At 29.9% G+C, this 11,240-nt stretch overlaps 1 pseudogene; it reads right to left on the bottom strand.

Moving 5' to 3' along the window:
- Nucleotides 1-699: 699 nt before the first annotated feature.
- Nucleotides 700-795, bottom strand: LOC131181032 (U6 spliceosomal RNA; annotated as a pseudogene).
- Between the last annotated feature and the right edge of the window lie 10,445 nt (nt 796-11,240).

Genomic DNA, 11,240 nt, shown 5'->3' on the forward strand with positions numbered 1-11,240 from the left:
TTACCAGCTTCTATGAAACCGTTAGGTTGAACCATATACACATCTTCATACAAGTCTCCATTTAAGAAAGCTATTTTAACATCCATCTGGTGGAGTTCTAAGTCATAATGAGCAACTAAAGCCATAACCACACGAAAGGCATCTTTAGTGGACACTGGGGAAAATGTTTCTGTATAATCTATACCTTCCCTCTGATTATAACCTTTTGCTACTAGTCTGGCCTTGTACCTTTCTACTTCTGTAACGATCGGGCTTCAACCACTAGAGGAATTGTTTGCTTTGGCCATAAGCCTCATGGTTTTGTCCCATAGGTGGAATGAAGAACTTCCCAGGAGGTCACCCATCCTAGGATTTCTCTTAAGCGAGCACGCTTAACTCTGAAGTTCTTCCAACTCTCCAGGCCATTCCACAAAAAGGCATCTCTGGTGATTAGTTCTCCCATTTTATATATCATTACTTTTTGAGCCCAAGACCATCTTCGTGCTTTGCTGATGTGGGATTTGCCTAAGGGACCTTTCTCCCCCCCTTTCGGGACTCAACATCCTCGCTGAGGTTTGCCCCACCATCGCCCAAGAGGACACGCGAGCGGCTCTGATACCAATTGTAACAATTGGGCTCCAACCACTAGAGGAATTGTCCGCTTTGGCCATAAGCCTCACGGTTTTGTCCCATAGGTGGAATGGAGAACTTCTCAGGAGGAAAAATTTGGATCATTTCTCGATTTGTGCGTGTCATCCTTGCACAGGGGCCATGTTAATCTTCTCTCGGAATTTATTTAAAAATCAGACATCTAATTTTGCTTCTATTTCTCAAAATTTGAGGTTTCAAAAGGACATTTAAAAATTCATTTTGGGGCTTCAAAAATCTTAAACATGAAGCATAAAACTTACTTAAAACTTTGGAATAGAAAAACTTTTATAGGAAAATAGTTTTCTTGGCCAATCAACATCTTATCTTTGTACAAACCCTTATGAAATAACAAACTAAGAATCTACTTGAGACTTTAGCTTCATCAAACAATTTCAAGCCTTTCCAACTATCTAAGGACATTTTCAAGTCATATTTTCTCGTTCTATCAAAATCATTGATTACTTAACATATCAAAGGTAATTTGAAATTTGTCCTAAATAGATCTTGTACATATGTTAGATTTATTCCATTTGTCTATTATCATCAAAATCACTTGGTTATGTAACTTTGAAGCAAACCAAAACGACAAATAATTTTAGACTATAAATTTTGAAAAACAACAAATAAAAGTAGATGAAATGAGCAGTTGATTTTAATTTGCATGGGTTAGCTGTGGTGCAGCTGCATTTATTTAGATATTCTCTGTATTCTTTTACAAATTATGGTTTAGTCCATCAATTTCTGAAATTTTCATTTAAGCCCAAATATTTTCAATTCTGCCTCTAAAATTTATTCCTCTTTATTTTTCCCTTTTCTCTCCTTACCCATTAATTCTCTCTCCTCCTTATAGGGAGAAATAATTTTTTTTCTTGTGGGTCCAAATAATATTTTTAAATAAAACATCCACATTATTTTTAAAACCTTAAAGAAAAGAGTAAAATCAACAAAAATTTAAAATTCATAACTAAATTCAAAATATTTTATTTAAATTCGAAGAAATACAATACTATGAAAAATAAAAATTTGAGCCATTATAATACCCTTCCGTTACTTATAATCTCATTTGAAATATTGGCATAACATAGAACTAGAAGTGCAAACCCATCGGATCCGTGGGTTGAGATTGCAAGTTACACTACAGCTCCAACGACACTTCTTTAATATTATTTTGTACATTTTAATAATAAATAATATCAAAATAATGTATTTAAACATTAAAATAATATGTAATAAATAACATAAATAATATTATGTATAATAACACTGTAAATTAATATGAAAGTATTATTAAAAACTTTAAGTTACGGTATTTATATACATCACTATGTGCTTGTTAATAATTTTTATTATTATGAGTTCAAATAAAATAATTTCATATCATAGATTGTTTCATATTATTCATTGAGTAATTGTTAAAAAAGGAATTCAACTTTTTATATATAAAAAATCAACTTAAAATATTAATTAGTTAAAAAAATTAATTTTCAATTTGCATTGTATAAATTATTGAGTTTAACTTTTAATTAAATTTTTAATTTTACGGGTCATTAAATTCATATTATTTCAAATTTTATGTAATTAAAACAAGTCACAAATCACTATAAATCCAACATATCCAAATCAAATTAATGAACCAAATCAAATTTATTACTTCTAAATAAAATAACATTAATAATAAATTAGTATAGTAATTTTTGTGAAATCCATAAAATAATAAAATATTATTGAAAAATCTTTTAGTAGATGGTGAAATAAAATATTAGTTTTATATTTTACAAATTAAAATTCAATTACTAAAAAAAAACCAAAATTAACCCAGAAATAAAAAGGGAGAGGGTAAAAAACAAGCCCATTATATTTGGGCCCAAGCTTGCTTGTATTTTTTTTTTCTTTTTTCACTCACGCTACTGCTCAAGTTAAGTCTAACGTTTGAGTTTTAATCAAAAATTAATTATAAAAAAGTTATAAAGTAGAATAAAACAGCAAAAGATGTTTCTCTAATTACTAAAAACAATAAGAAAATCACTTAAAAATTAATTATGACTAATCTTAACATTTTAATTTTAAATCACATATCCAATTATTTAAAATTGAGAGTAATTATAGTTAAATTTTAAAATGAAATTAAAAAAAAAATTCAATTTTATTAAAAAAATAACAATTTATAATTAATTTTGTTATAACAAGCATGCAAATCTAAGGCATACACAAATCGCACAATCACACAGTATAGAAAAAAGAAGAAGAATAACACAGGATATAATGTGGTTCAACCGTAAGATCTATGTCCATGGATAAGACAAGAGAAGAGAAAAAGTTCTACTATGATGAAAAGTGCAAGATACAATCACTCAGAACTCTCAAACCCTAACCTCAGTGTGTTTCATGAATATCTTACAACTCTACTACAAAGGGCAGAATATTATAATATTTATACTGGTCCATACCATGGGGGCGTTGCCCTCGCACCCTCAAACAGATCAACGATGGGCTTCGGGCCTGAGCCTATTAGCTCGTACCCTTCGCTACCATCACAGATCTCACTTTTTATCTTAATCGAGTTGCAGTGCAAAACTTTCGGGTCGAGTCATAATTTAGATCCATGAAATATATCCAAAATTCAAGCCACAAAAAATAACAATTCTTCCCCTTGGCTTGAATTCCCTCCATCATCAATAAAATAACCACAAACTCTCTGTCTTGCCATATGCTCGTGCAATGATACTACTGAGCACTACAAACACCAACCAAGTCTAGGCATTGCCTAAACTTGCTAACTGGGATTCCCTTGGTCATCGTATCTACTAGATTATCTTGTGTAGAGGCTTTCTGCACAACTACTGTCTCCTGAGATACAATGTCTTGAATGAAGTGATATTTGACATCAATGAGCTTAGTTCGCTCATGGTACATCTGATTCTTTGTGAGATGTATTGCTTTCTGGCTATCACGAAACACTGTTGGCATATTCTGTATCAACCCAAGATCACCCACCAACCCTGTAACTATAAAGCTTCCTTTACCACCTCTGCTAAAACCATATATTCAGCCTCTGTGGTAGATAAAGCAACTGTAGCTTGCAATGTTGCCTCCTCGTGCTCAAAACAATTAGCCTTTTTCATTCTTGACTTAGATCTAGCCTTAGTTTTCTTATTGCTGGAAGAACCCTCCCTTGAATGTGTTCTTCCCCTGCTCACTAAACCTTTCCCCTCAAATCTTTCTCTATTATCTAGAAAATTCTTTTTCAACTCCTTTGATTTTAGAGAATTACTAATATGTCTAGTGAAATAGTGTTTTTTTCATACAACAGAGCATCAACAAAAGCCTCATAGGAGAGTGGCAAAGAACATAACATAATAAGAGCCTGATCCTCACTATCAATCTCTATATCAACATTCTTCAAGTACATAATGATTGAATTAAATTCAACCAGATGTTCTTTAATAGGCGTACATTTGCTCATTCTCAGATTGTAAAGCCTTTTCTTCAGATACAGGCTATTGGTAAGCTATTTAGTAGAGTATAACTCCTCCAATTTCTTCCATGCCACAGATACTGAGCTTTCACTTGCAATCTCTTGTAGAATATTATCAGTTACGCTCATAAAAATCATACTCAAGGCTCTCTCCTTCAGATCAACCTTCTCTGCCTCTTTCATACCTTCTAAAAAGTTATCCTAATTGCCTTCCATAGAACTTGTAGGATCAAGGAAGATTTAATTTTAATCTTTCACAGATTGAAACTCGATCCACCATCAAACTTCTCCATCTCATACTTTGTTAAAGATGATGCCATCTGTAAACCCTAGGTTTTGTGTGACACTCCTTACTCGGCCTACAGTGTAGCCGAGCAAGGAATACCACACTTTGTGTTGGAGCATTTTATCTTATCTTATTTAATTCATCCTTAATTTAAATCCCAATTATATATTTTAATATCAAAATTTTCAACCGGAGAAACTGATGGAATTTCCCCTGTTTTATTAATATTTGGCGTATGACACTATTCACTTGTTTAAAAATATTTCATATAAATTCATAGGCTTTCATCCATCATCTCAAACTCAATTCATATAACCATTTCTATACATATTCATTCATGCTCAATTTATATATGAAATACTCAAATTTCATTAATTTACATCATATACAAATTTAATTACACAAGTTCATAATTTACATTATAAAATTAATAAATATTTACAATGTACAAAATTACATTGCCATAATCTAGTGAACCCTACCAAAATGTACTTCGTCAGGAGATGACACTATCTGACACTGATGCAGATCCGATCAGAACAATCCCTGTCGGATGTTTATTGGGCCTTATCTTTTTCTCCAGTACTTACGCGAGGAAAAATCAACGCGCTAAGCATAACGCTTAGTGGTGCAATAATAATATGGAAAGAAACTAAATAAAAATAAAATAATGAACTTATGTTATATTTTCATAGGAGATGCATTTTTTTTAATTAATATTTGAATGATATTTATTTTGTTGATTCTTCCATTCCTTTAATTATTAGTTAATTTTCAACATTTAATTCTAATGCCCAAGTAACCTATGACAAACTGACTGGACTGGATAAACGAGTAAACTAGTACTGGACACATCTGTGTCTCGGGCAGTCATACCGTGAGACACATAATATCAATCAGGTATGCAACAGAGTGGCTAAAAAGCCATGATAGCAATCGGGCATAAAGCCATGTGTATCATCATGTAACAGAATGGTTGGAAGCCATAAATAACAGAATGGCATAAAGCCATGATAACAGAATGGCACAAGCCATAAGCAGTACTACAAATCAGAACCCTATTGGCATGCTAATTTATCCAACCAATACAAGCATGTATAGGCATACATGGGCAATTCATATTCTTAAGTGTTCATAAATCAAATAATTTCTTCACATGTTATATATTCATGCTTCATCATAAATTTATTCTAATCATGTTACGAACATGAGCCCCAAACACATATTCATATAATATTCATGTTCCTTAAGTCATTGGTATTAGTTATCAATCATATTCTAAGCCATTCTAGAAGTACTTTATAAATTCTAGGATTTGTATCTTGACTTACTCATATATTAGGCCAAGCTATAGTAGGAATTTGACCACACTTTCTTCATGAAAGTTGTTCCTTATTATCTTAGGTTTAATTTCCCTTTTGAATCCTCCAATTTGGAGTTGTGTAGCTCTAGTTATGGTCAATTTTCTCGGGTCTGGTCTAAGGTACTGACTTGTACTTTACTAAGTTTCCAGAATTTTTACCATATTTTGCAAGTGATTTCTAAGCACCTTAGGCTCAAAACTGGGTTCAGGTCCCTAAAACAAAGTTTTAGACCTTTGTCTTTCCTTTTCAAATCATTTGATTCACTCCAATTGGAGTTTTCTAGTGAAAGTTATGGTCTGATTAGTATCCGGGTGTCAATTGGCAATTTGTTTCACTTATAGGAATTTCCATGATTGGAGTTCCTGATTTATCCTAGTAATTTCCCTAAGTTGCATTGAGATTCAGGTTCTAGCCAAAACATCAAAGTTGTAGCCCTAGGTCTTATGAAGATTTTGGCTTTTGAATCACTATATTTGTAATTTTATAGACTAAGTTATGACATTTTTACCACAACTAGTTGGGTGGCCTAAGGTCCAGAATTTTTAGATCAGGTTTGGTCCAAGCAGATTTGATGGACAATTTTTGCTTAGCAATTTCAATTAGTTAGGGCCAAAACTAAATCTCTTAATCTTTATGAAAAATGTTTTACTATGTCTTAGGATTTTATGGGTTTAAGAATCAAGTCATTTGGAGTTTCCTAGAGTAAGTTATGCCTAAATGACTAAATACTGTTCATATGGTCATTCTGTCCAGGTTCAGAATGCCACATCCGAATTCAAGCAAATTTTAGTGCAATTTGTGTTCAATTTCTAGGCAAGTTTTCTTCATAAAAATCGTGGCATTATGTCTTAAGTTTAATCTCCAATTAGCCTCACACCAATTGGAGCTGTTTAGCTCTACTTATAGCCATAAAATCCCACTGGACTCAGAGGTCCAAAAATCCTGCGCAAAGATCACACTTCCAATTCTTAATTCAATTCAACAACCAACTTCAAATCACAACCAACACACATCAATTGGTTAATAATTGACCTCAATAACATCAATTTCATACCATAGCACCAAATTCCCAATTTCTTCAAAACCCTAATTTCACTTCTTCACAAATTCATGAAATCTAATGCAACTTCAATCAAAATTCATATATACACATCAATTAACATTAGTATACAAGTGTGATTTCATCAAAATCATCAAAGACCCTAGCCCACTCAAGTGGACCAAAATTTCCTCTTCCCTCTATATGCATGATTTCTTTCATTTTATGTGCGTATATCAACTCAAATCAACTTACTTGCAAGGATTAAACAACTAATTTAAGGGTTGATTGCACTTATCTCACTTGAGAGATTTTCCAACTTCCAAAACTTCAAATTTTCTTCTTCTTTTGCTCTCAAACTCTTAAGCAAGGTCTAAAATCAAATTTTAGTGTTGGAACTTATAGGGAATATGGTGAAAATCTAGAGAAATTTGAGCTTGAAGGGAATGAAAATGGTGGAAGGAAAGAATAGCAGAGGTTCAGCCAAGGGAATGTGAGGGAAGAAGATGACCAATTTTTATTTTATTTAATTTCTTTTGTCTCTTTTATATTGGTTTGTCTAATTATAATTGGTTAAAAATTTTAATCACATCATCCATAGTCATGCTTATGTCATAATTGGGAATTTAATTTTCATTTCTTCTATCTTCTTCTTTTCCATTACATATTTCTATTTGAATTTTTTTTTAAATTTCCTTCTTAATTTATTATATTAATTTCACATAATTTAATTGACAATTTGGTCAAAAGTCAACTATGAGTACCAAATATCCAAAATACCCCTCATCGAGTTATAGTCTATCTTCTTCGATAATGACTTTTAACTCCATAACTCGAAGGTCAATTTGATTTTAATACTGCTTATTTCAATATATTTTCATTTTAATTTTTTTTGGGTCCTCAAACTGGCTTTGAAGAGTACTATTCATGAACTGAAAATAGTACTGTTTAGAGCTCAGAAGTTCAGAATGTTACACTTCGCGCACAAATCTCTGATATCAGTTTGTTATAACATGCACATAAATTTAAGGCACACACAAATTGCACAATCGCATAGTATAGAAAAGAAAAGAAGAATAATACAGAATTTAATGTGATTTAACCATAAGGTCTACGTCCAGGGACAAGACAAGAGAAAAAGTTCTACTATGATGAAAGAACAATATACAATCACTCAGAACTTTCAAACCCTTACCTCAATATATTTTCTGAATATCTTACAATTCTACCACAAAAGGCAGAATATTATAATATTTATACTAGTCCATACCGCGGCGGCGTTGCCCTTACATCCCCAAACAGATCAGTGGTGGGCTTCGAGTTTGGGTCTATTGGCCCGCGCCCTCCGCTATCACCATAGATCTCACTTTTTATCCCATCGAGTCGCAGCACGAAGCTTTCGGGTCAGATCACAATTCGGGTCTATGAAAACATATCCAAATTTCAAGTCACAAAAATAATAAATTTATTTTTTTGTGAATAACAAAATGAATTTAAATAATAATTTAATATCTTTTGCATTTTGCTGCTATAAATTTTAAGGGGCGACAATAATTACTCCTAATTTTAAAGATTCGGATCTGTGATCCTTAATAACTAGCGAAAAGATTTTGCTTTTTTCTTTTAATTTGTTTTAATAGATAAAACATACGCACACATGGATTAGTAATAGAAATGGATCGCCGTTAAAATTATGACAATTTTAATAGAATTTTTATTCCTATATAACCCACACACGCACACTCACATCTAATTAGCCTATATATATATATATATATATATATATATATATATATATATATATATATATATATATATATAATGATGTGTACATATGCACTTATATACACACATATCCATGATCTCCTTTGTTCATTGTTCTTGCAATTTAGGAAAGCCAATAGATAAATAAATTAAAAATAGCTAAAGCAAGGCATGTGGAACTAATGCGCTGTTGCAAACTCCTATGCAAAGATTCATATATAGATTAAACAATAACAGCAAAGGAGAATTGATGATGTCCTGCGCCCTTCAAAATTCCCCTGAATATCAAAACTAGAAGAAAAAATAAGCCAAATATGGCATAAAAAATTCGGTATAGCACAATTTCATTTCCATAAAAAGAAATCATATAAATTCCCATTCGTATAATATTTTATTAAAAATTGAGTGACTAAGCACAACAAATTAACTAAGTTTTAATTTACGAATCAACTACACATAGTTCAATTAAAGTAGACAATTTAATAATTGGTTTTGAAAAGATTTTGAGTTTGAATTTCGATAGAATTTTTTTTTTAAGTTTAATAAAATAAAAAATTATATAATAAAACAGTTTATGGAATGATAATTTAATAATCAGTGGACATGTATATATGTGTGGTCCCAATGAGTGAACCTAAGACTTATAAAGAAAACGAGCAACGATGACGGAGAAAGTGATCTAGGATACAAAGATTGTTGCGGCAATAGAGAAGGCAATGGATTAGGTATTTGTGAGTATTCAGTCCTATTAAACTCTAATAGGATAAGTTTAAGTAGTATATAATTTGAATTTGAAATAAATTCGGATTTGAAAAATAATACTTGTGACGGATCTATGTTTTGAGTATTAGGTATCTTTTACCTAAAACCGTTTATGAAAATAATTAATTAAATATAAAATATATTTTTTATAATAATTTTTATAAATTTTTATATATTATATTTTAAAAATAGAATTTAAATATTTTATAAAATTATTAAAATTTTTAAATATAAATTATCAATAAAAAATATTTTTTATATAAATTATCAATTAAAATATATAAAATTAAATAAATTTAAATTTTTTCAATAATAATAATTAAGTTTAAGACATATTGAGGTAATTAATAATAAATTTTAATTAAATTTAAGATATATTTAAGTATTAAATATATTAATCGAATTTAAATTTAAATTAAATAATTTTCATAAATACTTAATGTATCGCCACCGACCTGTGAGTGAGAGTGAGGGTACAGTGGAACTGGCAAGTAGAGGACATAATTTATTCACAACACGCATATACGTATGCATGATTGGATCGTACATCTGGATTTAGCTAGGGAATAATTTTCTTGAAACCAGAGGACTGTGACTTGCATAGAAGTAACCCCTTCGATTTTAATTAAAATTTATACTATAATATATTAATAATGGTGCATGGATGATTCTATCGTCGTCTTGTGCTATTGGAAACTTGGGTGCTTTATGATTCAAGACGGTTGAAGGGTAATTTTTATAGTAGTACCTGAATTTTATTTTATATTTTATTTTTATTTTTTAATTTTAATTTTAATTTATTATTAAAAAATTTTTAAATTTTAATTTTATTTCACAAAAATTCCTCCAAGTATCAAGTTTTCAGGATAAAAAAAAAATAATGGAATAGCTTTTCACCTCATTTCAGCTCAAATCTAAAAAAATATTAATTATTTTAATCACTATCTAGATTTATCATAAAAATATTAATATTATTATAACAATTTACTTTTTAGAAATAAGGATTAATATTTATTAAAAAGTATTGAAATTGTATTTATAAATATCACATTATAGTTTAACTAAATTTTTTTAATATGAAAATTTACCGTTGAAAGTTAAAAGGATTTTTTATGAAATAAAATTAAAATTTAAAAATTACAACAAAATCGTAATTATCAGGAATACCAATACCATTATAACAATCTGTTTTTCTAGAAAAGAGGATTAATCATTACTGAAAAATATTAAAATTATATTTATAAATATTATATTATAATTTAACGAAATTTTTTTAATATGAAAATTTACTATTGGAGATTAAAAGGATTTTTTATGAAATAAAATTAAAATTAAAAAATGGCAACAAAATGGCAATTATCAGGGATACGAAAGAAGAAATATTACAATTTTTGTTTTTGATGATCAGGAAATTACCTCATATTGCAATGTCCATCCAAGTCAATAGATAAAAGAAAATGTAAAATAGGTTGAAACTTGAATTTTTTTTAAAGAAACTTAAATTAAAGTTTAACGAGGTAAATCATTTGATGGATTAATTGGTTTAGTTGAGCAATTGCTTTTTTTTTTTTTAATTTTTTTATTCCGTGGTGTCTCTACTTATTTATATGGATAAGATGAGATTAATTTATAGTTAGGCCATGGTGGTATGCAGTAAAACCCTTTTGATAATTTTAGTATTTGAACTCTTAACTTTATAGGTAAATTTAGTCTAAGACTTTGATAAATGTTACAATTTTTAGATTAATTTTTATGATCAAAATAAAACTATTATATTCTAAAAATTTTCTCAGTTTGGATCCTTCACCAACTGATCCCTATTCACTAACTGCCAACACGATCATACCATCTAACTTAGATTGATCCTTATAAATGAGGCAACTTTCCACAAGATACAAAACTGCCGAATCAATGCTTAGG

The sequence above is a fragment of the Hevea brasiliensis genome, chromosome 6 (assembly GCF_030052815.1).
Source record: "Hevea brasiliensis isolate MT/VB/25A 57/8 chromosome 6, ASM3005281v1, whole genome shotgun sequence".
NCBI classification, from domain to species: domain Eukaryota; kingdom Viridiplantae; phylum Streptophyta; class Magnoliopsida; order Malpighiales; family Euphorbiaceae; genus Hevea; species Hevea brasiliensis.